This window comes from Megascapheus bottae, chromosome 12, assembly GCF_031878675.1.
Source record: "Megascapheus bottae isolate mThoBot1 chromosome 12, mThoBot2.hap1, whole genome shotgun sequence".
In the NCBI taxonomy this organism is placed as follows: Eukaryota; Metazoa; Chordata; class Mammalia; order Rodentia; family Geomyidae; genus Megascapheus; species Megascapheus bottae.
Window position 1 is genome coordinate 26,974,314 of NC_143520.1, and position 8,027 is coordinate 26,982,340.

Here is an 8,027-nt window from a genome sequence, read left to right on the forward strand (position 1 = left end):
CTGTATGCCTTCTTTCAGGTCATATTTCTTTTCTAGTAAACTTTTCTACCTTATGCTTGCTTCTTGCCTCAATTGTCTTGCCATAGGTAAGGATCAGAGTTAATGGCCCTAAACTTTTGGGTAATATAGTTGCTTTGGTCTGATTGTGGCTCTTCCCCTGCTGCCCACCTCAGGGTTAATATATGGGAAGCCTGGTCCTCAGTATGGAAATGGTTAAGAATTCTTTAAAAGAGGAGCCTAGTGGAAGATGTTTAGGACATTTGAGAAAATGGTCCCCAAGAGGGATTAATCCTGGTCCTGCAGAGTGAGTTGTTCTAAAAGAACAAGACCAACACTTCTATGGCTGCTGACTTCCTATCATGTCACATGACTACTTCCTCTTCCGTGTGGTCCTCCATGTTGACATCTGCCATGTTGTGACTCAGCCTCAAGGGGACCTCACTAGGGTTCACATCAGTGAGCCTGCCCTATCATGAACTTGCAGGCTCCAAACCTGTAAGCTAAACAAACTTCCTTATAGAACAAAACAAAATCTAAATGATACCCTTCCCAAGATGCATAGAAGTGACTTTATCTTGTCTCCTCCCATCTCCTCTACCAGCCTCCTTGGATTCTCTTTTGCTGAATAATGCGCAATTGTTCCCTTAGGCCTGTGTGTTTCCTCTTCCTGTGATGGTCTCTCAGACACTGTCTGCTCTCTCCTTTCCCCTAGGGTGATGCTCCAGCTTTATCTGACCCTGCCAGACAGCTTCCAATCAATTGCCCTCACTTGAATATAAGCTGAGGAGGGCTGGTCTCTAGCGGGTACTACTTCCTAGAAAAATGCCTTGGTTCAGGAACCAAATCATAATTGTTGATGCTCCATTGTCCCCAGTACAAGGTAGGGTCATGAACCCGTGGAGTTTATTTGCTTTGATCTTATTTCTTGGCTGTATGTGTATACATGCATGTGTACATACATGTATATGCATGCATATTCAAAATAACTTGATAGAATTGCCATTTTTGCCCAACTTTTGAGAATTTTGAAATAGTCATGTCTGCAAAATCAAGAGTCTTTTGATACAGAAAATAGAAGGCTTTGCTAGTGTTGTGTGGGGCTCAGAGGGGGAGCCCAGCAGTCCTGCAGCTCATCCTGGCTAGTGCAGAGGAGAAACACTGCTCAGGGCTTGCCTGAAAGTGTGAGGTCTCCAATCCATATCTATACCTACAGCTCATGCTGCAAGGCCCTTTGGCTCTGGCCACACTGGTTTGGGATGATGTTTGATTGCTGCTGGGCTGGTGTTCTGGATTACATGACGTAATTAAAGATCCAGAAGTGACCTCAAGACCTCTAATTGTTTTCGTTTGATGATCACTGCCATTCTAGGGAGAAGGGGGAGGGGGTTATGGCCTATGCTATGTGGAATGGTCACAAGTCCTCACAAGGAAGTCACCTCCTGTGTACCTTGCCCATGGCTTTTTTTTTTTTTATAGTCCAGAGGTCTTTATTTTATTTTATTTTTTAACATCTCTTAGGCCATGAATTCATAGGGGATAGGTTCCAATAGCTCAGGTTCCTTCCCGTTGGTTCTCACAAAGTGTGCTTCTCTGGGTGGAGCGGGCTGGCTCTTCAGCTGAACCCAGGTTCCTTTCTCTTTGGCTTCCTTCTTTTTCTGGTCATTTTCCTTCACCCGTTTCAGGAAGCTATCTCGGCTCTTAGAGTGCTTAATATGTTCAATACGCACATTAATCCTCTTGGCAAGTATCTTGCCCTTAACTTGTTTGTTCACAACAGTGCCAACAGCATGCTGGGTAACACTGTAGACCCTTCCAGTTTTGCCATGATAACATTTATGAGGCATTCCTTTTTGAACAGTATCCATTCCCTTGATGTCTAAAATATCACCCTTGTAGATTCTCCTGTATGTGGCCAAAGGAACAACTCCATGCTTCCTGAAGGGCCTAGAGAACATGTACCGGGTACCTCTCCTCTTTCCCTTTGTGTTGGTCATTTTGGCAAATTACTGGAAGGTGGCGGTGCCGGCCAAAAGGCTGCCCATGGCTTTTTGAAGGTCCTTTTAGCCTGGCCTGTATTTCTAAGCAAGGACATCATTTACCATCTGCTAGTGTAAAAGTTGCCAAGCTCATATATTCTGAATCATTTGGGTTATCCTGTAAATGCTGGCTAAACCTGTGCTATGATGCATTAAAATAATTTTTTAAAAAAACTGAGAAAAATATCCCAGTGTATAAAAGAAGTATATCCAACTCTGAAGCATTATGCAGACTAGGATAACCCATAGGAGTTAATCCCAGATACTCCAAAGTTCATGGTCAGAATGTCGGGTAAAGAGTATTTCTAATGAGAGTAATGGTAAGGGGACATGAAGGGGAAAGGATGATGGTATAGAGGGGCCAGGGGTGGAAGAGGGGACTGGCAAAAAAAAAAAAAAACCAAAACAATGCCAGTGAAGAGGAAAAGAGGTGGTATAGAGAGACTTAGGAGCAAACTGGGTTTGCTCTCCTAACAGCTTCCCCTAGTTAGAATTTCACATATGAATTGGGGAGAGTGACAAAAATATGTAGTCTACTACAAATAATTTCTCAGGAGGTTGTAATTCCCAGTGCATGTAGACTGGATTTGCATTTTACATTTACCTCTCCCAGTGTCTTTAGCTTCAAATTCTCTTTTAGAGCAATTCTGCTCATATTTTCTTTTAAAAATTTTTTTTAATGTATAGAGGGGTTACAGTTATATTCGCCAGAAGGTGCATTACTTTTCACACATTGATACACCTTTTCACGTTTTTGTCCCCATTTCCCTCACTCACGTCTCCCCTCATTTTCTCCCTCCTATTTCAAATAAACAGATAAACATATATATAATATACCAGGTAACAAAGTCAGATACTGTAACAAAGTCAGATACTGTAACAATATGAGATTAACCAAAGGGCAACACAAGAAAAGAGAAAAAAATCATGGTATATTAAGAACTATGGTCACTCATAATTAAGCTTTTGTTTCCCTGTCTTGGAGGTCCATTAATTTGGTAGCATCCTATATGGCTTTATGTATATGGGATTTGAGCTATTGTAATCCTCTGCTAGGAGAGTCCAAGGTTTGTACTGATTATGACAAATGAGGGAAACCATTGAGCCTAAGTTCCTTTGGGTCTGGCTTATTTCACTTAATATGATTTTTTCCAAATCTTTCCATTTTGTTACAAATGGGGCAATGTCATTTTTTCTGAGAGCAGCATAGAATTCCATTGTGTATAAATACCACATCTTCGTGATCCAATCATCTACTGAGGGGATCTAGGTTGGTTCCATAGCTTCGCTATGGTAAATAGTGCTGCAATGATCTGTTCATATTTTCTTACACCGAGTTAGGTTGTATATCAAAGTTCTAGCCAGTCATTCCAAAGAGGAGAGTCACACCTGTAATTAAGAAATGTCTCCAGGTATTTTTCTATTTTTTTTGCCAGTCCTGGAACTTGAACTTGGCCCGAGGGCTGTCCTTGGGCTTTCTCAAGGTTAGAGCTCAACCACTTGAGCCACAGCACCAATTCGGGCTTTTTCTATATATGTGGTACTGAGGAATTGAACCCAGTTCTTTGTGCATGCTAAGCAGGCACTCTACCACTAGACCAAACTCCAGGCCCTGCTTATTTTTTGTTTTGGGGTTTTTTGCATGAATGAAAAGCAAATTTTAAGGTTAAAAGTTATTAGTTCCAATGTCTCCCAATATAATTCTCAGATTCATTGAAATTCCTCTTGAATATTTTCTTTACCCTTCACCCTTTTTCCTTTGTCTCACCATTTTATTCTCCTATCCTTCCCTAATTCAAATAAATGTATATACAATACACCAGGTACCAAAATCACATACAGTGCCAACAAGAGATAAACCAAAGGTGGGGGAAACAAAAGAAAAAAGAAATAACATTACGTAGTACATTAAAAACAACCTAAGGATCACAATAGCAACTTAATAGCTATGCACATATGACCATACTGGATATTTTCTTTTACCCAAGGAAATCTCCTAGCAAGAATCATTTAGCTTTGTGTAATTTATAAAACAAAAATTAGACCTACATATTTATAAAACAAAACCTATACCATTGTTTTGCATTGTCATAGAATGGCTTAAAATGTACATTCCCCCCTCCCCCCCCCCCCGGAGGTCAAGCTAGTCTTCTTGGAAAGTTACTGTCAGTCTTCAGCTATAAATTCATCCTGAGATCCGAGATATGGAACATCTATTTATGGAGGGTTAGCTGTGCTGTCTGTCACTCAGCAGCCTAAGGGCTGGGGAGAGGTTAAATTCTAAGGTGAACTTCACTCATGGAAGAAATATCATGCAATGGCAGAGCTGAGAGTGTCACATAGTTCACTCATGTCACAGATGAGGAAAATGAGGCCACAGCAGACAAACATCCAAGGATGACACATTTTGTTGTAAATGAAATGGCATGCAGGTCAGAAATGAGGATAGTAATCTGAGCCTTTCTCCCTGATCCTAAGTGCCAGGTCCATTCTACACCAGCTGTGAGGACTCAGGTTTAGACTAGGACAGGTCTGGACAAGCATCAAGATATGAATTCACAAGTCTGTGCTATGGGATGAAATTTACTTTTATTATCTAACAGTACTGTTCCATGGGTGATAAGATTTTCACACAAGGCAGGTGGAATAAACACCAGTAGATTTCTTTTTACTTTGAGGCAGCACTTCCCAGATAGTTTAGAATTCAATGAGCCTGCCAACCTCATAACATTGCAAGGCTCCCTGTCTCCCACACTGTGGACACCAGACCCCTCCTAGTGACCCCACCTGGGCGATGAATGATTCTGCAGAGCACAGACTGCGAAAGGCCAGTCCCAATTCCCTGTTTACTCAGAAGGAAAGAAAGAGTAAACCTTTAGGGGAGTAGAGTGACTTCCATTTTGGAGATATTCTCAAGTTCTCAAGTTTCACCAGGCCCCAGAACATGCCCATTCTGGGCAGCTGTCTCCTGAAACAATAGTTACAGGGATGTACCAGATCAGGCTTTGGTTTGGATCTCAAAACTGTTTTTGTATTGTAGAAGGGTTACATTATATTCTCCAGATAGAAGGTACATTATTTCACAAACATTGATAGCCCTTCTCATGTTTTTGTCCCTCCATCCCCCCCAACCCTCTCCCTATCCTATTTCAAATAAACAAACATATATACAATATACCAGATAAACAGGTAAGATACTGTAACAATGAGATAACCAAAGGATAACAAAAGAGATGGGAAATAACATAGTACATTAAGAACAACAACATTATATAGGTCCTGTTTCCATATCCTGGAGGTCCTTTTCATTTAGCCTCATCCTTATGTACCTAAATTTTCAGCTTTTGTAATTCTCTGCTAAGAGAGTCCTAGATGTGTACTAATTATTACAAATGAGGGAAACCATAGAGCTTATGTTCCTTTGGTTCTGCCTTACTTCACTTAATATGATTTTTTCCAAGTCTTTCCATTTCCTTACAAATGGGGCGATCTTGTTCTTTTTTCTTTCTTCATATATTTCTTATTGTAATTAATAGAAGGGTTACATGATATTTGCCAGATAGATGGTGCATTAATTCCCATACATTGATACCCTTTCACATGTCTTGGTCCCCATTTCCCTCCCCCCACCCCCACCCCTCATCTTGTTTTCCCCCTTTCCCTATCCAATTTCAAATAACCAAATACAAATATATCCAATATATCAGGTAACAAAGTGAGATACTGTAACAATATGAGATAACCAAGGGACAGCAAAAGAGATGAGAGATAACATAGTACATTAAGGACAACAATCATTCATTATATGGCTTATGTTTCTATATCCTAGAGATCCTTTCATTTAGCATCATACTACATGGCCTTTTGTATCAAGGTTTTGCTCTATTGCAAATCTCTGCTAGGAGAGCCCAAGATTTCTACTGATTATGACGAATGAGGGAAACCATTGAGCCTATGTTCCTTTGAGTCTGGCTTACTTCACTTAATATGATTTTTCCTAAGTCTTTCCATTTCCTGACAAATGGGTAGATGTCATTTTTTCTGACAGCAGCATAGAATTCCATTGTGTACAAATACCACATCTTGTTGATCCACTCATCAACTGAGGGACATCTGGGTTGGTTCCATATCTTTGCTATGTAAATAGTGCTGCAATGAACATTGTTGTGCTGGTGGATTTAGTATGTCCTTGTTTCTGGACAATTGGGTAAATGCCAAGTAGTGGAATTGCTGGGTCATAGGGGAGCTCTATGTTTAGTCTTTTGAGGAACTGCCATACTGCTTTCCATAGTGGTTGAACAAGTTTACACTCCCACCAACAGTGTAGTAATGATCCCTCCTGGCCACATCCCCACCAGCATCTGTTGTTACTAGATTTCTTAATAATGGCCATTCTAACTGGAGTAAGGTGGAATCTCAGAGTTGTTTTGATTTGCATTTCTTTTATGACCAGAGATATTGAGCATTTCTTCATGTGTCTATAGGCCATTCTTATTTCTTCTTCAGAGAAGACTCACTCTAAGTCTTTGGCCCATTTTTAATGGGATGGTTGTTACTTTGTAGATTAGTTTTGGAGTGATTCAATTTTTTGAGCTGTTGATATATTTTAGATAAGAGGCCTTTGTCTGTTGTATGGTTAGTGAAGATCTTCTCCCATTCTATGGTCTTTCTATTTAGCTTGCTAGCTGTGTCCTTTGCCATACAGAAGCTCTGCAGTTTAATGCAGTCCCATTTGTACAAACTTCCTTTGAGTTGTTGTGTTTCTGGGTCTTTATTAAGAAAGTTCTGACCTGTAACAAGGAGACCTAGTGTATCTCCTATTCCTTCTTGTAAGTTTTTAGTGGATCTTCTTTCATCTCGAGGTCTTTGATCCATTTGGAGTTAATCCTTGTGCAGGGTGACATAGAGGGATCCAACTTTAGTTTTCTGCAGGTGCCAATTTTGTCAGCACCACTTGTTGAAGAGGTTGTCTTTCTTCCATTCTATGTTTTGGCTTCCTTATCAACGATTAGGTGGCCACAGGTCTGTGGGTTAATATCTGGTTTCTCAATTCTATTCCATTGGTCTTTAGGCCTGTTCTTGTGCCAGTCCCAAGCTGTTTTGTTTACTATAGCTCTGTAATAGAGTCTAAAGTTTGGTATTGAAATTCCTCCTGTGCTGTTCTTTCTGCTAAGAATTGTTTTTGCTGTATGGGGTCTTTTATTATTCCATATGAAATTTTGGATTGCCTCTTCTATTTCCTTAACGAATGACATTGGGATATTGATGGGTGTTGCACTGAATTTGTCGATCGCCCTTAGCGAGATTGCCATTTTAATGGTGTTAATTCTTTGAATCCAGGAGCATGGGAAGTTTTTCAGTTTCCTCAGTTCTGCTTTAATTTCCTTTTTCAGGATTTTAAAGTTTTCATCATAAAGTTCCTTTACATCCTTAGTTAATTCCTAGGTACTTTATTTTCTTTGAGGCTATTGCAAAAGGAATTGCTTTCCTGATTGCTGCCTCGGTCCTCTTGTTGGGATAGAGGAAGGCAATTGATTTTTGAGGGTTAATTTTATACCCTGCTACCTTGCCAAAGTTTAAAATCAGCTCAAGCTACTTGGGAGTGGAGTCTATATGATTCTTTAAATACAGAATCATGTCATCTGCAAAGAAGGAAAGTTTCACTTCCTCTTTCCCTAGTTAGATCCTCTTTATGCTTGCTTCTTGCCTTATTGCTCTGGCTAGGAATTATAATATTATGTTAAAGAGGAATGGAGACTCCAGTTCATTTAATTGTGCTTTGATTTTAATAATTTCCTTCCTTCTACTGGGATTGGGGTTGGTTTGTTGCTCTTTTTCCAAGAGTTGAAAGTACGCAATTAAATGGTTGGTTTGTGATTTTTTCCAATTTGTTAATGTGGGCACTCAGAGCTATACATTTTCCTCTGAGTACTGCCTTTGCTGTGTCCCAAAGGAGCTGGTATTTTGTGTGCTCCTTTTTGTTAAATTTCA

The 8,027-nt window shown here is 40.0% G+C and overlaps 1 pseudogene; it reads right to left on the reverse strand.

Annotated features, from left to right (window-relative positions):
• Positions 1-1,479: 1,479 nt before the first annotated feature.
• On the reverse strand, positions 1,480-2,020 carry LOC150056365 (large ribosomal subunit protein eL21 pseudogene; annotated as a pseudogene).
• Positions 2,021-8,027: the final 6,007 nt, after the last annotated feature.